This window comes from Dromaius novaehollandiae, chromosome W (assembly GCF_036370855.1).
Source record: "Dromaius novaehollandiae isolate bDroNov1 chromosome W, bDroNov1.hap1, whole genome shotgun sequence".
In the NCBI taxonomy this organism is placed as follows: Eukaryota; Metazoa; Chordata; class Aves; order Casuariiformes; family Dromaiidae; genus Dromaius; species Dromaius novaehollandiae.
In genome coordinates, this window is record NC_088130.1 from 2,803,560 (window position 1) to 2,828,606 (window position 25,047).

A 25,047-nucleotide genomic window follows, 5' to 3' on the forward strand; every position below is an offset into this window, starting at 1 on the left:
GCAGAAGGGGAGCTGCTGAAAGGAAGCGGCATTGCGCACAACAGGTTACCTACCGCTGGACGGAGGTAAGCGGCCGGGAACGCGTGGGAGTCGTGGGAAACGGAATCTCCCTGCAAGATAGGTCCATGCTAAACGTAATGCAAAAGACTTTGAAACAGCACGACAGAGAGATGCCCCCCCAAGATCTCAAAATGTTATTGATGTGGGTATGCTCGAACTGTCCCGAGGTGAATTCCAGTACTATTTATAGCCTCAGTACTTGGGACTCGATCGGAGTTAAGTTCTGGGACGCGGCAACAAGAAACGATAAGACGGCGGCAGGACTTTTAGCCCCGTGGCGTACCATGCTTGAGACCCTGAAAGAGCATAGCAAGAAGAAAACACAGGGACCGGAGGCACCCGCAGCCCCCCCGTCAAGCGACACGGTGGTGGGGGCGGTGGGTGGATGGGACTCCCCAGGAAATGACCCAGACAATCCATTTGACCCAGGGCCATGTCTAGAGTCACTGTGACTGATGTGAGTGTGAACAGTACTGTGTGTGTGAGCGTGTATAGCCTGGGAACCAACCGAGGTGCCCGTCGGCTGATGAAGCTGCCCGCTGCGAAGGGACAGCGGTCCTAGCAGTTAAAGACTCGGGTGGTGTGAGTGCGGTTCCCAGAGAGTGAGAGAAAGAGAGTGTGTGATCACACCAGCCACAGGGGCTGGTGTTACTGGTAAGGAAGTGCGCTGCCTGACTTGCTTAAGACGCACTTTTCAGAAACTCAATATGGGGAATAATTTCGGCATAGAAAAGGGGATGCCCTTAGCCGAAATTTTGGAAAACTGGAGTAAGATTGATGGGACCCTAGGCGACCACTGTTGGGGCCTCTCGTCTCCAAATGATCATCTGGCGCCATTGGGTGAGTTCACCTGGGATCTTTGGCAACGAGAGGCACCGAGAAGGTGAGTCTTAAATTCCCGCCTAAATTCTAAATTCTGGTCTGGTAACAGTGCACTGTAAGGGGTACGCGGGCTGGCCACTGTAAGGCGTACCAGGGGATGGGTGCGAGTCCCATCCCCAGGGTTTGAGTGGGCTTTAAGTCCCAGCTCGGTCCGGCCGGAAAGGGGAGTGCGCAGCCTGATCAGCATAAGGTGCACTGCAAGACTGTAAAACCCTCGCGCAAATACTGCTAACGGCCACTCAATTCATGATATGGACTAGTCAGTGGCGACGACTCGCGGAGACTTTGGGACTTGGGCTGTAAATTATTGAACTGCAGCTGTCTAGAGGTAGCTGCTTAGCACAACTTCTGTGGAACTTGCTTAGCATGTGTAGCTGAAATTGCTGGAGCCTTAGGCTGCACTCCTAGTTCGGTGAGAGGGGACCCCGGAGTTGGTGGAGGCTGGAAAGATAAGGGAGTTACAAGCAGTTTGCATTCCTACACTTCACACTCCGAAAGGGAGGATGTCAAGGCTTTGAAATAAAGCCTGCTTGGGCGCCAGGACCCTGGGAAGCAAAGCCTCCTCTCACTGCCGGAACAGTGTTAATTAGGGGGGTCTGGACTATCTGCCCCATCATCTGGAGAAAACGCGAGGCGACGGCGGCTTTGGTTCTACCGGGCCAGCCCTGGTCCTGTGGTCCCAGAGGGTCTCTGCGAGATGCCCCTGTTATCGTTGTACCCTCAAACACTCCACCTTGCAGCAGGAAATGCAGCTGGAGGGAATCATGGACACCGGCACCGATGTTACTGTTATTTCGGTGACCGTCTGGCCCCCTCATGGCCGACGACCAAAACGGCAGCCAGGGTCACGGGCATCAGTGGGGCCACTTTCCTAGTGCAGAGCCAACATAATATCCTGCTCACGGGACCAGAGGGCCGGGTGGCGACGGTAAAGCCTTTTACCCTTCCTAGCCCAGTCACTCTCTGGGGCAGGGACTGCCTAGCGCAGTGGGGCCTCCAACTACACTCGGATTTCACATAGGAGCTGCTGACGCGCAGCTTCCCCTGACCCTTACCTGGCTGACTCACGACCCGGTTTGGGTTGATCAGTGGCCCCTATCTAGGGAAAAGCTGCATCATTTACAGAGCCTAGTGAACGAACAGGTAGCTGCAGGCCATGTTGTCCCCTCCACTAGTCCATGGAACTCACCTGTTTTTGTCATTCGGAAAAGGAGCGGGAAATGGCATCTGTCGCACGACTTGCGCCGAATAAACGCAGTAATTGAAGATATGGGGTTCCTACAACCAGGACTCCCGTCCCCTACAATGATCCCACAAAATTGGGCATTAACAGTAATAGACCTCAAAGACTGTTTGTTTGTTTGTTTTTAACGATCCCCTTGCATCCGCAGGATGCTCCCAGGTTTGCTTTCTCGGTTCCCTCTCTTAATGTCACAGAGCCTCATCGCCGATACCATTGGACTGTGTTGCCACAGGGAATGAAAAATAGCCCTACTATCTGCCAAGCTTTCGTGGCAAAAGCACTGGCGCCCGTCCGGCAGCAGCATCCGCAGGCGATCATATATCACTATATGGATGACATCCTTGTGGCAGCCCCCACAACAGACTCTATGAAGGTGGTATTGGAAGCCGTCACGCGTCAAGTGACGCTGGCTGGACTTGTAGCACCGGAAAGAGTGCAAGAGATGCCACCTTGGAGGTATTTAGGGTGGCACATCACTGAGCAGACTATTATGCCACAAGAGCTAAAATTGCGCGTTAAGATAGAGAACTTGCACGATTTGCAACAGCTACTAGGATCCCTCAATTGGCTTCGTCCTGTGATAGGCCTGACCAACGAGGAGCTTCACCCGCTTCTCACTTTGCTAAAGGGGGATCCCGCTTTAACTTCCAAAAGAACCCTCTCCACCGATGCAGAAAGGGCACTACAGACTGTTGCGGAGCGTCTTGCTACTCGGAAAGCCCACCGGAGGCTGGAAGGTGTTCCGTTTGGTCTGATCATTTTTAATTCTACATACCAACCTTTTGCACTCCTGGCCCAGTGGGATCTGAGTCAGCGAGATCCCTTAGTGATCATTGAATGGCTGTTTTTACCACATCAATTCTCAAAAACGGTCACTTCGCAACCCGAGTTGGTCAGTATGCTGATTCAAAAAGGCAGGGATAGAATGATGCTCTTGGATGGCCAGGATCCTAGAGACATTTATCTACCCATGGACCTCAAACAGCTAGAGCGGCTTTTGAAATATTCATTGTCATTCCAAATAGCCACAGAGGGTTTCGCGGGTCAATTTAGGATCCATCTACTGAAGCACCCGCTTTTTCAAATGCTACCGAGTCTTCCTGTATTTAAAGGCTCGAAACTAAGCCCCATTCCTCTGCAGGCACTGACAGTCTTCACGGACGGCTCTGGCCACACGGGGAGATCTGTCATTGTTTGGCGATCAGAGGTTAACGGCCCCTGGCAGCAAGATGTCCAGGTGGTCCAGGGGTCTCCCCAAATTATAGAATTAGTGGCGGTCGTCCGCGCCTTTCGCCGATGGACGGCCGATCTCAATATAGTCACAGACTCTGCCTACGTGGCAGGGCTCGTTAGTTGCTTGGAGTCTGCATATCTGAAAGAAGTCTCCAACCCTCAGTTATTTGCACTTATGAAGGAATTGTTGTTCCTGTTGAATGGGCGATCAGGCAAGTACTTTGTCATGCATGTGCACTCGCATACAAATATCCCAGGCCCAATAATGGAGGGCAACAACCAAGCAGATATGGTGGCTGGCCCTGTGGTAGTCCCGAACAAATTTGAGCAAGCCCGCCTATCACATGGGTTCTTTCACTAGAATGCCAGAGCACTGGCTCGGCAGTTCTCTCTGTCCAGAGAGCAGGCACAAAGCATCATTGCCTCATGCCCGGATTGCCAGCAGCTCATGCCAGCCCCTCCTGTAGGTGTCAACCCTAGGGGTCTAATGGCACTGGAGCTGTGGCAAACAGATATCACTCATGTACCGGAGTTTGGCAAGCTGAAATATGTGCACGTATCCGTGGACACTTTCTCAGCGTGCATTTTTGCCTCCTGCCATACGGGCGAAAAGGCCAGAGATGTCATTCGACACTTTATAACTGCCTTTTCGGGGTTGGGCGTCCCCCGGCGGGTTAAGACTGATAATGGGCCAGGCTATACCGCTCACAAAACTGCACAATTCCTTAGTGCGTGGGGAATCTCTCATGTTACAGGTATTCCCCACTCACCTACTGGCCAAGCTATTGTCGAGCATGCGCATAGAACCCTTAAGGAAATGCTACAAAAACAAAAAGGGGGAATGGACCTCGGTACCCCCTCAGAGCGATTAGCAAAGGCACTATACATGCTCAACTTCTTGAATCGATGGACAGAAGGGGAACCAGCAATGTTGAAACACTTTAACTCCCTCTCAGAAGGCTTACGCCCCGTGCCTCAGCAGGAGAAGGCACAGGTTTTGGTTAAGAACTTAGCAATTAGCCAGTGGGAGGGACCATACCTGTTAATAACCTGGGGTCGAGGGTATGCTTGTGTTTCCACAGGTACGGGACCAAGATGGGTACCAGCAAGGTGGGTCCGTCCATCACTATGACCATCATTGCCGTCCTGGTGGGAGTAACGGCGGAAACCCCTTTAGTACGTGCCTGGTGGGAGTCCCGACGAACAGATGGCCGAGCACAACCCAAACCAGATTCATCTGCGCGGGACCCTCAGGCACCGGCAGCAACGGCAGGTGCGGTCCCAAACTGGTTGACAACTGGGACGGATGGGACGGGTACCTGCCCCCCTCCTTGCGAACGAACCGCAGGAGATTGAACTCTTGGGCTCGACCATGATGGACGTTTGCTTGTTTTTCAATTACAGCGGCTGAAATCAATCCTTTGCACAAAATGTTAACTCCTCGCTGGCAATCTATAAGAATGTGACAATCTGGTGCAACTATACTAGCCTTAATGTGTGTGTATCCACAAGTAAGCCCACACAGCTTCCCCCGGGGGTCTTCTTTATCTGTGGAGACCGAGCCTGGGGAGGGATCCCCTCACACATAAGGGGAGGGCCATGCAGTTTGGGACGGCTTACACTGCTGACCCCAAATTTAACAATAATCATGAATTACACAAAATACCACCATCGCTCACGACGGACGACTCACGCCTTTGACCAAAGTTGCGATAGTGAGGTTGAATTTCGGAGCGTCAGTGGATGCATTCTGGCCTCTATGCTTGCACCAGGGGTTGCAGCTGCTAAAGCTCTTAACACGCTGAATGAATTAGGGTGCTGGCTCGCTAAGCAAAGCAATGCTACATCTGCAGCCTTGTCTAGCTTACTGATAGATGTCGACTCTGTCAGACATGCCACTTTGCAAAATCGCGCAGCCATAGATTTTCTGTTACTTGCAAGTGGCCACGGGTGTCAGGATTTTGAAGGTATGTGTTGCATGAACCTCTCAGATCACTCTGAGTCCATTCATGCAAGCATTCAGAAATTATGGGATGAGGTGGCTCAATTTCAGGAAGACGATGAGTGGAGATGGTTTGGCAATTTGCTAAGTAACTGGGGTTTAGGGGGTTGGATGAAGCAATTAATAAAATGGGTAGCAGAAGGTTTGTTGATCATTTTATGCATCCTAGTCTGTGTCTGTAGGGGCAGACAGTGAGGGATCGGACAAGACAGAGTTAAAGAGCCGAAGGCCATGGGCTGAATAGATAGCAGTATGGGAACGTAGGGAGTAACCGCACAGAGTGAGGGAGTGATGATGGGAACATGACCTTCGGGAAGGTATAACGTGGCGCTTGCAAGGAGAATAGAAAGTACCGTAAATCACTCTGGGAAAATACCTATCCGGGCTAGAGCTTATATATAGGGCTTGCTTGCTTGAATAGAGTTGATTCTGATCCAGCACATCGGAGTCCGTGAATCAGACCGCCACATGACCCGTGGTCCGACTCCAGTGGCTGGCACTTAGCCCTCCATACACGCACGCACATACAGAATAGAGAGCCCCTCACCCAGGAAAATAGTTAGAAATGGAGTCTAATGAGACAACAGGCCAGACAGCACCGATCAGGCGCGGGGCACGGCCAGGCAAGCGTACTGGCCAGCAGCCTCTTCACACATGACTGGCCCTTTTTAATCCCTTTTCCTAGTTTGTTCCTCCCCAAACCACCTTGATCCCTCCCTTTCCCTGCCTTTGGTTCCTCCCCTAAGCATCCCATGATAAGTCTTGTGTGCTCCCCAAATGCACTTCCCTGCATCCCATGATGTGTCCCATACCCCTAGGCAGTAACCCCCCCTCAGCCTGTGAGGTGACCCAGAGAGCCTCTCCCCTTGACTCATCTTGATGGGTGCCACCCCCAGCCCATGGGGCAGATGGAGCCCCTGCCTCAGCCCCTCCCAGGACTGTCCCAGGAGAGCCATTTCTCTCACTGGGTTATTGGGGCTCCTGCACCTGCTGTGGTGCCTCTGCACTCCTTTGTGTGTGGAGAAAAGCTCCACTGCTGGAAGAATCCCAAAGTTCTTAACTCACTCCAGCTGGAAAGGCTTCCCTCCATACTCACTGCCCCATGCTCAGTTCATGATAAAGAGCCACTTTGATTTCCAGCTTCAGACATTTGCTTTTGTTACAGAAACCCAGAAGCAGGAGTTTAGTGAAGCCATCTTACAATGGCTGTAGATTGTACTTTATTTACTAAAGCAAGTTATATACACCACACCACTGGGTATGGGCAGTGCTCCATGTAGCCATGTACAACCTGTTCTTGACTACATAAGGAGCATTGTTTCAAACTCCATTTTTGCACCAGACTAACTGGTCTCTGCTTCCACACAGGCCCCCAAAAGCTTTATATTAACTCTATGTTAGGGCAGAAGATATTTACCCATAGCCTCCTTTTTTACCATCAATTCACTCTAGAGCATCACTAGAGGGAGGTAAGAGGAAGCACCAACAAGGAGCAGTAAAGCTAAGAGCAGAAAGGCATACAGGAACTCAGAGGGAGAAAGTGATACAGCAGCAACATCTGACCCAGCTATACAGAAATAAATTCAATGTTGACTAGAAAACCAGCAGCATGTTTCCAATTCACTGACATTTCAAATTTGCCTTCTCCTAAACCTGGTTCAAATGAGTCACAGGACCCCAAGTTACACTTTATTTTAAACCACCTTCTAAGTGGAGATAGGCTTCAGCTACTGAAGCCTTTATTAATAATGCAAAGAGAGTTACAAAGATAACTACAAGACGACACAAGACCAGATACCCTGGTACAAACAACATGAATCTTGTTTTCAAAGTGCACATAAAAAATAAGCTTTGATAGCTGTTCGGTTGTGTAGTACAAAAGAAAGTTTTTACTAGCACTGTCACTGCATTGAAGCAACTCCAGCTGTCAGAAACTTCATTTCCAGCTTGGGAATTTTACACTCGCAGAACTGTTTTCATAACTCACATGCTAGTATAATTTGAGACAGCTGCACAGTCAGAGCCACAATAATCAAGTGCTTGCTCTGCAACAAAGTGTACCTAGCTATACTGCAAGGCTTTTAAAAGCTTTGTGGCCTGCTTTGATGCACTTATACTGCTTGTCAAAGGCTTTTAGTTGTGCTCAATTTCATTTAAAGTTATAGCATTCATTAAGAACCATGAGGTTTCTGAACTTAACAAACAAGGCATCTTGACAACTGTAAGCTGCTGGTATTCAGACACTTAAAGGTATTTTGTTCTTTTAGAGAGGCTTCATTAGACAGAATAAGAACAGCCTATTCGTGGGTAGTGTACTTTCTTCACACTCTTGAGAAAGTTTGATCTTTTGACCAACTCCTTCCCCTACCCTAAAGTTATGGATTTTGTTCCAAGACATCCTGACAGCTACAGTTGTTAAGTCACTTGTTTGGTCAGTCTGCAGAGTACATACAAGCTATGCAACTTATTCAGTTGTGTTCAGGCTGTCTTCCTGGCTGGAATTTTTTTCCCCTTCACCTTTGCATTTTGTACGCCAAATGCCAGCCAGTTGTGGGTAAAAGGGACCTACCAGACAGTTGATCAGTGCATTGTTAAAAAGATGAACTATCACATCATTCAGAGATTCCTTAACTTTCTTCAGCTGTCCTTTGCTAGTAGGCAGAAAGTTGTCCGATAATTCTCGGAAGGAGGATGCTGACCGAAAGCTCCTGTACACATCACCTGCCACTGACCCAACAGTGTAAACCTGGTCCTGAACATTCTGTGGGAGCCCCTGTATGCTTGAAGCCAGTGTGAGGCAGGTGGTCTGAAGCTGTTGAGTGAGGCTCCATGCAATAGCTAGTGCTCTTGACTCAATGTGCTGAAAACAGAGTAACACCACATCAGTATTTTGATATTGCTGTAGCAGTTTTGCTGTGTTGTTGAAAGTGCAATGAGTGAAGTAAAGGGTACACCAGGCAAAGATAAGCCCTGCTTTATTATGTGCTATAGCTTTGAGTTCAAGTTCTAGCTCTCTCAAGAATACTTGAATCTTGAAAAAGTCAAGTTTCATAGAGCAGAAACATCAGTAGTTTGCCCCCAGCAACAGATACACAAGCTCTTGCTGTGACTCTGAATAAGAGTCACAGCAGTAACACAGATTACTTCTGTTATAGCCAAGACCAGATAACTTAATTCTGGGGTGTGGGGGGGGGGGGGGGGGGTCTCAACAAGCTCATGAGACATAACCCAGCTCTCACTGGGTTATTGGGGCTCCCCTGTGCTTGTGGAGATGAGCCCTTGATGGGCTGATGGCGCTCCTGTGATGGGCCTGGGAGTAGCCAGCTCAGGGTATTATTCCAGTTCCCCCGCCTGCCATCGTTCCTCTCTGCTCCTTTGTGTACGTGCAGACTTTTTAATCACATAACCTAACATTTCTTGTTTCCAAATCCCTGTAATGTTCTGAGGGAACTTCATGGTAAACAAGTGTAGTAAAATAATGGGAGCAAAGGCTTTCCCGTGGCCTTTCGTTGCTACTATAGTATACGAATAAGAACAAGCACCCCTTTGTTTACCTAAAAAGACATTTCCTCTCAAGAGGATAAGAAGGGAAGCTTACTGACAAAGTAGTTGTTACTGTAATTTTTTTTTTTTTCTGTAGGCAGTTTTAGAGTCTCCTTGGCCTAACAGTAACTGCAGTGGCATATTTCTATGGACACAGGTACAGAACATAGTTCATGGCATGGCACAATTTAGGCAATGCCTAAAGAAAACAATGCAGAGTTCACAAATGCCTGTGATAGCAGGTAAGCTGTTACTTGAAATAGATTTGTTTCTGCTCAGCAAGAGCAGGATGTGCTTTTTGATGGATTGCAACAAACACATATGTGTGGCTTCCAAATGGGAAATCTTTTCTAAAGCATATAAAAATGGACAATTCCCAACTTGATGCTTTAAACAATATTAAAATGTCTGTCCCACACTGAAGAATGAATTGTCTGTCTTAGCCTAAAGTTCCATATCCTCATTTTATTTGTGCAACCAAAAGTAATTACTGTTGTCTGAAAAGGTTAGACTTGAGAAATTGTGAAATTTTAAATCCTCTCTTAACTAACCAGCTCTTGTTCATGTCTTCAGTCCCACAAAATACAACGGGTGGAAGTGATGAGGACACAGTGAGTTATGGTAGCATGGGTAGTTCTAATGATGGTAACAGTGGGGAGCACACACTTTGTCAGAGACTTAGTCTTGCTTGATTGCACTGATAATCACTCTAGCACAGGTACTAGATTTTGCTGGGTTTTGCTATCAACAGTCTCACCAAAGGCAAACTTTTCTAATTTCCTGTTGATTTCCCCCCACACCATCTTACTCTTAAACACTTTTTTCCTCTTGAAGTTGTACTGAATGAATGTGAAATATGCGTCTACTAAATGTTATTCCTTTATCATGCATCAGTGCTCCACCTTAGAACAAACCATGGCAGAACTGTTGTCTTAAATTTAATGTTGTGCTGGTCTCATGATCCTTGTGTTTTGTGCCAGATTTGTAGAGTTGCTTAGGTGATTAGAGACTAGCATTTTCAAATATTGTTCTTTGATAATTGTATATAGTATATATTATATAGTATCATGATAACACACACTTTTAAAATCAATTTTCTAGTTCCTACTAACATTTACCGAATTTCAGAATAAATATAAAAACAATCTGAACCTTGTCATGCAGTCTTTGTGAGACACCCTGGGAATAGAAGGACGTTTGTAAGTTGGAGAAAAGCTCTGCCCTGAGCATGGCACACAGTCTTCCAGACAAATCAGAGTAAAAAAGAGTGCCCAGAAAATTAATTAGAGATGACAAGACAGAATGCAAGTTCTTCATATCTACTTTAGTACTGATTGCATTCCACCTGAGCAGTCTCAACTAAACCTTCTATCTGTGTACTTTAAAATCTATTGTACAAATGATCGTTGCACACCGTTCATGTTTTTAATATCTTGAGTCCTTATTTAAGAGAAGTTTGAAACCAACTCCTCTACTTCATCCCATATGCCTGTCTATATTACTGAACTTTCTTCCTTCTCTCTGCTCTTTGTTGCACTGCTTTTTGCTCTTTGCTGTCTCTTGGGTGCTGCATTTGTCCTTGACTATCATGGTGTGGGGTGCAGACTTTTATAGTGTGAAGCCTTGGATGCACATGTACACATTCTGCCCTTGAATGTTACAGCTGCAGTTAATTTTCCCATTTATTGATAGGGTATTTTTCACTTCTGTGCAAAGGGAAAGCGAGTAATGTCACTGAAATTACGCTAGAGTGAAAATAAGGATTAGAGAATGACAGAACTTTTTTTTATATAACAAGTTTTTATTAGGTGGTAGACAAATGTATTAATTGTTGGCAGCTTATACTTCTTAAATTTAATTCTATTCTCTGTTTACTCTGTGGAGATAAAATAACTCTAGCCATATATATTGTGGACAAAATACGTCATTCAAATTTTATGGAGCCTTCTAAGAACTTTCAATCTGATACTCAGTAACCGACATTTTTATTTTTAAAAAATTAAAGTGTGTCATGTATACTAATAGGTCCTCTGAGGCAAATGCAAGAAACTTGTTTAACATGCTGTGGAATTAAGTTTCATACTTTTTATTTATTTTCACATAAGCAAAAGCGCTTACAATGGAAATGAACCAAGTAAAGAGGTTTTTTCTTTGTTTCTTGTGGCAGATTTTTGGGTAACTATAAACTTGATACTTTTTTTAGAAAGAGTGAGTTATATCTGTCAAGCTAGTAACATGGGGGAAAAGGATTTGTTTAAACTATTAAATTTTAATTTTTTCAATTAAATTTTGATTCAGTCACTATAGCACAAAGATGCAATGTAGACTTTTTTTTTCTCAATAAAGTAGTCACCACTGGAAGTTGATTCAAATAGTGTAGCATGTATCTGAATTTTTTATAGATGCATGCAAGAATTTAGCTTACAGAACAGTGAAATACCTCTCCCTAATGAGAAGGGAAAGGAATGAAAAGAGAGGTTTCTATGGAGTTTATACTGGTTCATACAGTGTATTAAAATTTGTTAGTCACCATAGAAAACCTGCCTTCCACGTCCAGTGACCAGTGCTCCTGAGCAAATACCTTGCAGTTTAATGTAATAATTAGGCTATAAAACCCAAATAGACTTTTCTATTTACTTCTGCTATAACCATTACCAAATAAATCTGTGCATGCATACTTGTCATTTTGGTGATCATCTTCTGAATTTTTCTGGCAAAACCTAATTGTAACACAAATTAATTGTAGCTTTTACTTTTTTATTGGAATTTATTGTTTGGGGGGCAGGGCGACACACAACCTGTGTGTTCCTTTCAACAGGTGGTCAGTCAGACCAGGGGTATGCATCCAAGAATGGACTTGTAAGGGATGATGGAGGTAGCCTTCATGCAACTGAAACTCTAGTAGAGAAAGATGTTTCTTCTAAATCTGAAGACGATAGGAGGTTAAGTATGCACGTTTATGTTTTTTTTTTTATAAACCTGCCTCATCCACTAGATGACTAAAAATATTTAATAGATTGAATTCATAAAATTGTCAAGATCAAAAATTTATCACTTTAAGGAGTCTAGTGGATTTTTGCTGTCCACTAGATCGAGGCAGCAGAAACCTTGTAGGTAGAGGTAATATTTTTTTAATTAGGCTAACTGATGTAGATTGAAAAACTGGTACTATCTTTACGTACAGAATTCATCCTGCTGTAGAGAATGTAGCTATCTCCTGCTCTCTGTTTTCTATACAAATTTGGTCCCTTGTCTTTCTACATTTTAGAATTCCTCAATACTGAATTTGTCTCTTAATGCCTGTGTTACTAGACCCTTAATGTCAATTAGGGCTTTTCATGCTGTCATTATACAAACAGCCCTGCATGAAATTCTGAAAATGGTGGTGTTCCTTGCTCCACTTTGAATATGTGTCAAAAATATTAGGAGAAAGAAATGGCACAGGCTCTGATCTTGTAAGCTGCCAAGCAATTTCTGCCCAGTGCTGAATACCATCATCTCCCAGGAAATTACTTACAGGAAATATTCAATACCATTCAATCCTTTAGGTTGTATTTGCAGGAGGAAACAATGTTTGAAAATGTATTTTCCATAACAGTGCAAATAAAGTTACTTAATTAAATTAACTAAAGTTCACCTTCTCTTTCTTTTAGAGGTTTGTACTACTAGTAAGTCTGGTGAAAAGCAACAGCTGAATATTAAAAACTCATAGTCCAACAGACTCACGTGTTTGGGGAAGGAGTATTGTGAAAGTTCCATCTGGCACTTTTGATAGCAGTGGAAGGGAAAACATTGGTGGTGAGTCATTGGGTATCACAAAAATTGTTCATGTCTTGAGCTTGTTGAGGTACAATTGTTGGGGACCAAGACTGAATGATGTTGTGTAAGACAGCAGAGAATCTCTAAGGCAGAAAGTAATGATGTGGTAACTATGATTTGTGGCCAGAATGTGTGCACGTGAGTTGCCAGTGATCATGTGCCTTCTTGCCTACGTGCCAGCAGCTGCGGTGGGCCTTCCTGCTGGACTGTCCTGCCCGCCTGCCAGGCATCAGAAGACGTCTTCCTACCTATCACAAGATGCCACAATGCCAAGGAGATACTTGGAGGAGTGGCTGAGCTTGATTGCTATATAACCGGCCATTGTGTTTTTAATAAAGGATCTTTTGCACTACCCTACTTGAGGTCCGTGTCGTCATATGCCACAAATGGCGCCCGAACAGGGACTCCAAAAACAGAAGCATGAAAAACAGAGTCAAGGAATTTCAGAATAGAAGCATTGAAGAATGAAGCATGAAAAACAGAACCAATAAATCCGGTGGCATAGCCCAGCTGAACTTCAGGACAGTTGACAATTTGGAGCTCCCATCACCACCACAGAACGGCAGGCGAGCAGCTGGGAACCATGGGGCAATCTCTTACAAGAGAGGAGAGAAGTTATATGAAAGTGTTACAGAAAGTCTTAAAGACTCATGGGGGGAATATCTCCCAGCTCTCTTGGTTTCCGCAGGAGGGAACGTTAAACATTACGGTGTGGAAACATACCGGGGACGAATTGGGACAGCGGAGTAATGATAAGGCGAAGAAACTTTTAGTGACTTGGCAACAGGTCTTCTCTGCTCTCCTCGGCTTGCAAGCAGTAAATGCAACTGAACTTTTGCCCTACGCAGCAACAGCCGGTGAGAGCACCGTAAGGTTCTCGATAATACCCGGACCGGATTCCGAGTGTGACAACTCATTTAACCCAGGGTCGAATGATCTGGAACAGGAGGCGGACTTTTATCCACCTCCTAATATGCATTGCTGTGTCCATCCCACGGCCCCTCCGGGACCACCCCACCTGGGACCGCCCTCCCCGGGGCCGCCCCCCCCAGGACCGCCCTCCCCTCAAGAGGTGGGGCTGCCCACGAATGCGGACCGCCCACAGCCCCCCTCCGCCGTTTCAGCTTCCTGGGGCAGATCTGTTGGCCCGACGCCAGCGCTACCGCAATGCTGTGGTGCGCTAGAGTTTTGCCGCGAGGAGGCGCTGCGAAGAGGAGACTTGGACATTCTCCACGCCTTCCCTGTGCGATATCAGGCAGGGCACCCCACTACATGGGAGCAGCTGCCTTATGAGGCGGTAAAAGAAGTCAGGAAGTCGGTTAAGGATTACGGCCTCCAGTCAGCTTACACTATGAACTTATTTCAAGCTATTGCCGAGGGTTATACCATGACCCCGCATGACTGGAAGACTCTGTGCCGATTGACGCTTTCAGCTATGCAATATACTGCATGGCTTACTGAGTATCGTGACCGAGCCACGGTCCAGACTATGAGCAATTTAAATAATATGGCTAATATCAGCATAGAAGAGCTGATGGGGGAAGTGTCGGGGTGGACCTGGCTGTCTCCCAGCCAGTTCTGATAACGGACACCAAAGTGCAGCTTCTCCCCACGGGAGTATGGGGCCCGCTAGGTGGCAGCCACAGCGCTCTTTTGCTTGGTCGCTCATCTGTTACCCGTATGGGACTTTTTGTTCTTCCAGGAGTAATAGACTCTGATTTTGTGGGGGAGATACAGATTATGGCGTGGACACCCTCTCCCCCGTGTTATATTAAAAAAGGGGAGAAGATTGCCCAGCTGGTGCTGTTTAAGGTGAGTGGACTGAAAGGTCGGGGAGAACGCTTCGGGGGATTCGGGAGCACCAATGTACCTCAAATTATGTGGGCACATCAAATTACCCAGAACCAGCCGCTTATGACGTGTTACATCAATGGACGACCTTTCTCTGGTCTGGTGGATACCGGAGCGGATGTGTCAGTCATCATGCAATCAGACAGGCCCCAGGACTGGCCTCTAAGGAATCCAGCCGTGGCCATTGTAGGTGTTGGTGGAATGCAATTTGCCAAGCAAAGTGCCCAGCCGTTATTGGTGTTGGGCCCCGAAGGACAGCAGGGCCATATTACCCCCTATGTTGTGCAAGCCCCTTGTACCCTTTGGGGCCGCGATTTGTTGAGTCAATGGGGAGTTGTCATAGGAACAAATGTATCCTAAGGGTCACTGAAGTGCAGCCTTATGTAAAACTCACCTGGAAGACTGATGAGCCAGTGTGGGTGAATCAGTGTCCCTTAAAAGCTGAAAGGCTGCAAAAGTTACTTGGACTGGTGCAGGAGCAGCTTCGCGCAGGGCATATAGTCCCCTCTACCAGTCCATGGAATACTCCTGTATTTGTTATTCCAAAGAAAAGTGGTAAATAGCGATTATTGCATGACCTACGCGCAGTAAATGCACTGATAGAACCTATGGGGACACTCCAACCTGGGATCCCATCACCAGCAATGTTACCTGAATCATGGCCTCTTGTTGTTATTGATCTTAAGGATTGGTTTTTCACTATACTGTTACATCCAGCAGATGCACCACGATTTGCATTTATGGTTCCAGCGATCAACAATCAGGAGTCTACACTCCGCTTTCACTGGACGGTATTGCCTCAGGGGATGCTAAATAGTCCGACAATATGCCAAATGTTTGTGGTTCGAGCTATCCTCCCTATTCGCAGAGCATATCCTAATGCTTTAATTTATCATTATATGGATGATATTTTGATCTCCACATCCTCGAGGGACGTTGTTCAAACGGTAGTCGAGGAGTTGTGGAAATCTTTGAGTACTAATGGTCTGTGTATAGCCGAGGAAAAGGTCCAAGTGCAAGCGCCTTGGAAGTATTTAGGGTGGAAGATTACAGACACTGCTATTCTGCCGCAGCCTTTGCTGCTAGCGCCTGATATTAAAACCCTAAATGACTTGCAGAAACTTCTTGGCACCATTAACTGGGTGTGACCTTATCTCGGCATTACCACACAGGACCTAGCCCCTCTCTTTGCTCTGCTAAAGGGAGAGTCAGACTTAGCATCATCCCGGACATTAACTCCTGAAGCACTGCACGCCCTACAACGGGTGTCTACAGCTATTCAAAACCGACAGATTCATCGCATCTCTCCAATGTTTCCTGTTCGCCTGATTCTGATTTATAATGTCTTTCAACCTTATGCTCTCTTATGCCAATGGGTTTCAGGTGACAATGATCCCTTAAGAATCCTGGAGTGGGTGTTTCACATGCTTTCTCGAAGACTGTGACCACTGGGATAGAGATGATGGCGCTGCTTATTCAGAAAGGGCGCCATCGTTTGCAAAGCCTTTTGGCGCAAGATCCGGCTAGTATCTCTATCCCACTGGCCAAGCAGGACTTCAACTTTTGCTTTCAGCAGAGTCTCTCTCTCTCTCCAAGCTGCTCTTGCGGGTTTTGGAGGGGAGCTTAGCTTCTCCATTCCCTGGCACAAGCTGCTTCATTCGCTCCAAACCCTGCCTTTACAGCTCAAGACTCATCTTTCTCGTGTACCTCTTCCTCAGGCTTTAACTGCCTTTATTGATGGGTCAGGGCTGTCTGGGAAGGCAGTGGTCTCATGGAAGAATGATCAAGGGGGATGGGAGTCTGACATTACGTATGTCAAGGGTTCTACACAGATAGTTGAGTTAGCAGCTGCTGTTCGAGCCTTTACACTGTTTAAGGCACAGCCTCTGAATGTTGTTGCTGATTCTCTTTACGTTACAGGCATTATCCAGTGTCTGGAACGATCCTTTTTAAAAACTCTGACAAACGAACAGTTGTTTCTTCTTTTGAAGCAACTGTTGTTTTTGTTGGAGCAAAGAAAGCATGACTATTTTGTTTTACATGTTCGCTCTCATACCAATCTACCTGGACCGATTGCCCAAGGCAATCGCGTTGCTGATCATTTTACGGCAGCTGTGTTGACACCTAACACCTATCAACAGGCCAAAATATCCCATGATTTTTTCCATCAAAATGCTAAGGCATTACAGAAAACTTATCATATTACTAGGGACCAGGCTCAGAATATTATTCGAAGTTGCCCTGATTGCCAAGATGTATCCCCATTACCACCTTATTCAGGAATCAACCCTCGAGGCCTGCAACCTTGTAGTATTTGGCAAACAGACGTTACCCATTATCCCTCATTTGGAAGATTGAAGTATGTTCACGTTTCTGTAGATACCTTTTCCCATTACGTTGTCGCTACTGCCCATGTTGGGGAGAAGAGCCGTGATGTTTGTTGTCACTGGCTTGCCTGTTTCGCCGTAATGGGGGTTCCTACTCAAATTAAGACTGACAATGGTCCCGCATACATGGCACAATGAACACGGGCATTTCTTCAAACTTGGGGGGTCACTCATGTGACCGGAGTTCCCCATTCCCCAACTGGCCAGGCAATAGTGGAACGTACCCATCGTACCCTGAAAGAAATGCTTGAAAAACAAAAAAGGGGAAATAGCCCTGGCACTTCCCCACAAGAGCAACTCTGGAAGGCTTTATATGTTATAAATTTCTTAAACCGTTATACGGACCAGAGTGCAGTTAATAAGCATTTCTCATGTCCTACAGGGCGAGAACAACCTCGAGTTCGCTACAGGAACCTGGAAACAGGTCAATGGAGTGAACCAGTAGATCTAATAACGTGGGGGAAAGGTTACGCTTGTGTTTCCACAGGTAACGGGCCTCGTTGGATACCTGCACGACTGATTCGACCTGTTGATGTATTCCTCAGGATACCAAACGAGGGCTGAGAGCTAGTTAAGATGAACCCATCTTGGGGTATTTTTCGGCAGTATTTGCCTGCCTTGTGCAGGATCACTATTAATTCACAGAAGCTTATTGCACTTACACGATTGCACTGATAAGTTGTAGATAGAATATGATTGCACTGATAAGTTATAGATAGATATAGTTGCACTGATAAGTTGTGGATACAACACGACCTCACTGATAAGTCGTAGATAGAATCAGAGTGGAAACCTTTTTAAGGGATACGACTGGACGTTAGGTTTGGGGGCATAAGTTAAGAGGGCACTGACGTGTGAATTGGTAATCTTGGTAAGATTTCTAGCCCTTGTTATCTGTCTCCCCTACCTGACAAGCTTTAAGTTTAATAAATAAAAAGGGGGGATATGTTGGGCACCAAGATTGAATGATGCTGTGTAAGACAGCAGAGAATCTCTAAGGCAGAAAGTAATGATGTGGTAACTATGATTTGTGGCCAGAATGTGTGCACGAGAGTTGCTAGTGATCATGTGCCTTCTTGCCTACGTGCCAGCAGCTGCGGTGTGCCTTCCTGCCTACGTGCCAGCAGCTGCGGTGGGCCTGTCCTGCTGGACTGTCCTGCCTGCCTGCCAGGCATCAGAAGACGTCTTCCTACCTATCACAAGATGCCACAATGCCAAGGAGATACTTGGAGGAGTGGCTGAGCTTGATTGCTATATAACCGGCCATTGTGTTTTCAATAAAGGATCTTTTGCACTACCCTACTTGAGGTCCATGTCGTCATATGCCACACACAATTTTTTTCAATCTTTTTGACTTGCAGACTTTTTATTAAAAAAAATTGATTAGAGGTGAAAACCTCTCTATAGCAAAGTTAAGCCCTTGGCACTACATTTGCTTTTCCCTAGTTATCTTTCACAGCAACTTGTGGATTCAGAAGTTGAAAATCAAAATTGAGTAGACTGAACTTAAATTTCCGTCCTACTACTCTATCAGTGTGAATCAGCAGTGTATAAGAAAGCCAAGAGAGTTGGAGTCTCTGCTGTTGGCTTTGTCACCTGACCTGCACTTCACTGCCTCAGTTTCCCTTTCTTTAATTTAGGGACAATGCACGTCATGTTTTTGTAAAGTACTTTTTTTTTTAAGTATCTTGAGATTTATGAGTAGGAAGCGGTATATAAGAGCCACAGCTTGTTTTTTGTCTTAGTGTTTGTTCTTGACTAAGACACCATTTCAGTATTCATGTAATCCAGCCTCAGTGGCCAGGGGCAAAGCTATAAGGCCTTTAAAGTGGCAAGTCAACATGTAGCTGATAGTAGAGAATTGAGTTTCAGACAGGAAGTGGCCAAGCACCTTCCTGACAGCTATGGGAGGTAATGACTGTTCAGCAAACAGAATCAATGTGAGGCTAAAAACCTCAAGCTATGACTATGGTATTTTTAGGTCCCCTACTATAAGATCCTGATGAAGCAGAATTGTTATCTTTATGGTAATATTCAGAAGTCATGTTCTTGCCTGGCTAACACAATTTTCTTTTCATAAATTACTAATAGATTGCCCTGAAGGGAATGGGAATATCTGTAGGATTAGCTAATACCTGACAGATGCTGATTTCTCAATTATCTTTTTTTCACATATGGTGATGCCATCAATAAAAGTATGCTTCTATGGAATATGTTGTATTGTTCTGTCTGAATACAGCATCACAGTCAAAAAAACAATTGTAACATCTTGATGTAATATGCATACCTTTAGTTCATAGATGTAGGACTTGCTCTCTATGGGGGAGGGGAAAATCTTATGCAGAAGTAACCTGATTGGGCTTTGAGCTTGAAGAAGTGACTTTTGATCTGTAGGGTGCCCTTGCAGCACTAATAAAAATAAAGTGCTAATATTAGTGCTAATATTTCCATGGATAACTTGAGATTGCAGTACCTTTGTGGACTTTCTGGGTTTTTTTCATGAGTAAAGAAGACCACTTGACTTAAGGAAATAATAAATATTGTTCCTCCCAAGTAAACAAGTGAAAAAAGACAAAAGAGACAGAAACTGTTTTCAGAGAGAAGTTGCAGTTTTAGCAGTGAAAGCAGGACAGGAATACTGTTGAAAAAAGGCATCCTGGACTTGAATTCTAATGAAATAGCAATAAGGATGGGAGCAGATGCCAAGATCCTCACAGCAGCTTTATCTGGGGCCAAAATTTCACCCTCTCATGCCACTAAATCCCACAGCTCCGACAGTATCGTTGACCAGCAGGTTTCTGGCACAAGTGTTGCTAGAACTCATGTGAACAAAAGGGATTGGGAATCAGAGTGTAGGTCTTCACCAACATTGGAAGAACCTGAGGAAGGGCAGGAGCACCTTGAGAACAGAGGTGATGAGAATGCAGCCAAAGCAGAAGACATTCACTTCAAACTGTTAGATGAGTCCAAAACCCAGAAAACAGAATCCAAAGATGCAACAACTAAAAGGAGTAGCTTTTATGGAGTGGTTAAACCTGTTGAAAGAGAAGCTGTTGAAGTGGATTTGGACCCTTTGTCTTTGCTGGCTACTGAGACCATAGAGGCAGAACATCTGGAACCTGAAGAAAAGCTGGTGTCGCTAGTTGTAGCACGTAATGTGGCAGATAAAATAGAGAACTATATGAATCTGAAAAGACCCTTGGGTAACAAATTTCCTAGTATGGAACTGCACAAGCCAGATAGCAGGGAGACAGAATCCTCTAGTAGACTTGATTGCTCCCAAGAAAGGAGATCAAGCCTGCCTTTGGGTTTCATCCCACCAGCCTCCAAGCCTTGTGAAAATCAGAGAAGTCCTTCAGTTTCCAGATCCAAAATATTCACTGCACAGCCAAAGTAACAAACCCATCCACAAGCTCAAAAAGAATGGTCTTCACCTTTAACAGGACTGGGTCGTTCTTCACCGCATGGCTCATTGGTGTCTGTGGTAACAACTTTATCCAATCTGAAGCTAGCTAGACAATATACTGTCTGGACCAAAAATGGATGTTCTGAAGTCAGGCATGAAACAAGCTGCCAATGTGGCCAGTAAAATGTGGGGAGCTGTAACTTCAACATATAGTTATTCAGATGATGAGGCAAGTATATTTCAATATGAAAAATTTTGGGAGGCGAAACAGGAGGGGGAGGAATAACTTCTCTGTCCAGAAGATTGTGCTGTAAGATGGTTTATTTTTTATTTGCTAATGACTTTTCTTAGCTGATAACTTTTGTATTTTTTACCTATGATGGAATATTTGTTTGAGAAGTGGCTTTTTAATGACAGAGGAAAAGTAATTTCAAAGGTCTTGAAGCAGTAAACTTAAAAATTTGATTTATTATTCTCAACAATTCTTATTTTTAAAGCTGTGATCAAAAGGCCTCACAAAACCAAATTATGTCATTTTAAATTATATGATCTTGCATGGCTTATTTAAAAAAAATAGTGAAGATGAATTGAATTCCACAAACCTAAGAAGTCAGGTTGGTGAGGATTAAAATAGGAAGTGGAAAAGGAAAACCTAAGCAGCTCAAGTAAACCCACTTTTCAAAAATTTGGAAATTGTTAGGGATTTGTGTGAGTACACTGGATCAACAGAGTCTTTTTCAGACTAAAACATTTCAGAGCATAAGGGCATGAATCAAAAAGGAGAGTTGGACAGATGAATTTTATAACTTCTCCTGCTTCTTCATTTGCACCTTGTATTGTGTCTTTAAACATAGTGTTCTCCCTTGGAAAAATCTCTTCTTCATCCAGTTAAACTCTCTGCTATCTGTCTCTTTCTGGATCTTTTGGCTCAAAACTTCAGGCAGTGCAAGATAGCATTATGCTTGTGGAGTCTTTCTTCTTGTTTCCTTTTTTAATTCCCCAAAGAAAAGAAAAGAGAAAAGAAAAGAAAAAGCTAAAGCTATCTGGCTTTCTATTCTACTTGAAACAGACTTAACTGATGTCACTAGTAAGGTCCTTTTAACTGAATGTGGAAGACATTTTTCTTAGTTTTCTTAATTTCTTCATTTTCTTGACTTGCTTCCTATGACCTAGGTTTTTCTGTCTGCCTTTCTAGTTTGCTGACCTGTCCCTAAACTTTTCATCTAATGGTACTTCATAATCTCCTCTCTAATCTTATTTTGGTGTCCTTCAACAGTTTTGTTCTCTCTTTCTCTCCTTCTCTTTGTATTTCACCTCCCTTTTTATAATATCATCCTAATTATCCTACCTCATTGCATCCTGTGTCTTAGTAAATGTGTTATTGTTCTATTGTTTTCTCTCAGATATCTTCTTGCTATCTAAAACTCTCTTCAGAACTGAACTTCTGATCTTTTTCCAGTAATTTCTCTCTCGTGCCATTCTTTTCTCTTACTTAATGCTTCTTATTCTCCTGCCAATCTCCCAAATTACAAATTCTGTATCATTTTTCCTGTTTTCTTGTAACAAACAAATGGTCATCCCTGTTGCTCTGTTTGGTCACCACTCAATTTGATCCTCTCCTAAATATTCTAATTGCTAAAACCTTTGCTTTTTCCACTATCTCTTTGTTTTTTTCCAATATCTATCCTATTCTATGTTTGTCTAGATTTGCCTTAGGTGTATGGCATCTATTGTAAGTTGTTTGCATCAAGGTTGTGTCTTAATCAACTTGTGAAGAGTAAACATAAAGTGCTACTTCAATTAAATAATTGGTTAACCATAAGGATAAAGATGAAAGCAAAATAATGGATCTAGAAATACTGAAAGATGTTAAGTTTCTTCTCCTTGTATTAAAGGAAGAAAACAATCGACCAGACTTGACCTTTCCTGCTGGTTTTGATGATGTCATTTTAGGAAATAATCTGTCATCAAAAACAGGAGTCCCAGAGCTTATTGCAAGTGAGTTTGCACAAAGCACTACTAGCCTTGGTGGCAGTAGCAGTAGCAGTGGAGATATAGGAAGAGAGCATTACACAGCAGGTGAGTTTTTCCTTTAAAAATAGTTTTAATATAACAGAATGAGGAAAAATATTGAATGAAATAACTCAAAACAGTAGAAACCATGATATCCTCAAATTTTAAGCCCAAATGAATAGATACTTCCACTGAATAAATATTCTTCTCATATCAATTCCAAATAACTAATACATCTCTCTATTGGCTTAATGTATAAAGAAAACTCATGCAAAATACAAGATTTTAACTGTAAAAATATCTCCCTAGCACACAAACAGGTAGTATCTAATTTTTATAGTGATGCAAAACCTGCTTAATCATGTAAAAGTAGGCTTCTACGAAAGTTGCTGAAATATTAATACAAAAAGCAGAACAATGTTTGAGAGCCCCCAAATAGTTACCCGACTGTTACAGCCAGGTCTTAAAAAATATTCAACGCTGTTGTAGAATAGGAATTATTGGATGCTGATTTGTTTTGAAGTTGTGAAGGTAAACAATTGGAAGAAAAAAATTACAATTCTAAAACTGAATGGATCAGATCTAACCATTTTTCGGTTCAGACATGCCTGAAGTTATTCTGCTTTAACAAAATTTCATAAGAACAGATTAGGTTTGGTTACATTGTAGTAGTGATATCAATAGAACTACAGATTTACTCATATCTTTAGAAATCTTCTGTACCTTCTGATCTTTTTGTTACCATTTTCTGTCTTGGACATAATTCTATTCTTAATTGAAATAATGGTTTGGGTTTTTTTTAATAAAGAGCCTAGCTACTCCTTCTGTACAGGTGGAGTTTCAGTCCCAAGAAAATTGAAAGTTTTGGACTCTGAGAAGTTGGACCATGGCTTTTCCAATAATACCAGTTTATCCAGCATTTTCCAGAACTATGCAATGGAGGTGAGATTAATAAACTCATAGATGGAAGACACAATTATTTGATATGTCTGAACACACTAAATGCTCGTTTAGTTGGATTTTGGTTGGGTTTTTCATAATGCAATATATTTTATGTTTTTACTTTAGAGTTGCTTGACACTCTTCAGCTTGAGATGTGACAGTAGCTTAATTGTTTTGAATGCATTTATGTATCTTTATTATGTATTGAAATGAGAGGTAGTTGAGGGGATGGACAAAAGTGGGAACAAGGAGGAAGCAACAAAATCCTTTCAAGCATTTTTTTTTTCTCGGAAAACTATTTGCTGTTCCTGGGTGATTGACTTGGCATGCCTCTCTCTGTTCTATTGCTGCCAGTAGGTGCTTTCAGACTTCAGTTACCTAAGCCTTGCCAACTACTTTTGCCTTGATAGCTTTTCTTTCAGCTATATTGTTATTATATTTTTTTAGGACCCACATAACTTTTTTTGTCTGATCTCCTGGAGGTCTGAAAAACTTGTCAAACTTTTGCACTATGTTACATAAGGAGTAGAGTATAGTCAAAGAAAAATGTTACTCTAGTTTCATAAAATGTTATCTATCTATCTGATGCGTTTGGTGGGTTTTTTTTGTTGTTTCCTATGAGGATGAAACAATGAAATAAAAGGAATCCTGAAGAATGACAGTTATAAACCATTTTTTCACCTAGTGCAAAATTGTTTTTAATGATATATTCCCCAATTCTCAATCTAGTCTAGTGATGAGACTTCCACTAGGTAAGAACCAACGTTTTATTTTCACTATAAAATGGTGTTTGTTTTTTTTTTAAGTAAAAGCAGACATGCATCAACTTAAACAATTAAGAGAGATATAGCAAGGCTTCATATATATTGAAGGCTTTGCAATGGTGAGCAATTGCAAGTGATAAATTAGTTATTTTGGGATAATACATAGGTCTCAAAATAGCAAATAAAAATAGATTATTATTATTTACACTTCATAGGTAAAAGTTATTCAGAAAAGATTAGCATACTCTGAGCATGATGAGTAAGTGACAATAGTGAGTAAAGTTCATGTCTCTAGACTGACATTCTGATGCTTTATCTGCTGAACTCCTGTGTATATTAAGCCCACAAAGCTGATTCTGAAAGAGTCCTAAAACAAGTCCTATTCATTCTTTGCTGTTTTAGATCTTGATGTCAAACTGCTCTCAATGTAGAGTTTGTGGTGCTTTGGTTTATGATGAGGAAATTATGGCTGGATGGACAGCAGATGATTCAAACTTGAACACCGCCTGTCCTTTCTGTAAAAGGACAGGTGGTGTTCAAGTTCCTACCTTTTCTTAATGTTGAATTTAAAGACTTGAGTGGCTCTGCAAGGTTAGTGGGTTTTGCAGGTGCTTTCTTTTTGCCTTTGAACTTATACACAGTTATGTCTTCCAATACTGTCTCTGAACATAGATAACGAAGATACTTTGGGCTAGATGCGCTAAACTATGTCACTGCCTATTGGACAGTTGTGATTGTACTAAAGCAAAGTATAGATATTGTAAACCACTGAGGCTTGCAATAACAACAGCTAAAGAGCAGACAACTTTCAGGCTGGTTGCTTTTTTCCCCACTTTTTCTTATGTTCTTCATCAGCATTACTGTACAGAAGGTAATACATCTGTTTTGATTTTGTTGTTGTT

General features: G+C 43.4%; 1 protein-coding gene and 1 pseudogene across 4 annotated transcripts in view; one reads left to right on the plus strand and one right to left on the minus strand.

The window, feature by feature from the left end:
- LOC135324453 (sodium/potassium/calcium exchanger 2-like) overlaps nucleotides 1-25,047 on the minus strand; it is a 142,326-nt gene that overhangs the window by 4,267 nt on the left and 113,012 nt on the right. The window contains exons 3-4 of one of the 4 annotated variants that reach the window (XR_010385835.1): nucleotides 4,458-4,564; nucleotides 1,152-2,242 (exon numbers count right to left, since the gene is read on the minus strand). The exons of the other annotated variants lie outside the window; for them this stretch is intronic. The gene's annotated coding sequence lies outside the window, so the exon portion shown is untranslated. Of the gene's footprint in view, nucleotides 1-1,151; nucleotides 2,243-4,457; nucleotides 4,565-25,047 lie in introns of those variants that run through there. 4 annotated transcript variants of the gene reach the window in all.
- On the plus strand, nucleotides 1,707-24,867 carry LOC135324353 (uncharacterized; annotated as a pseudogene).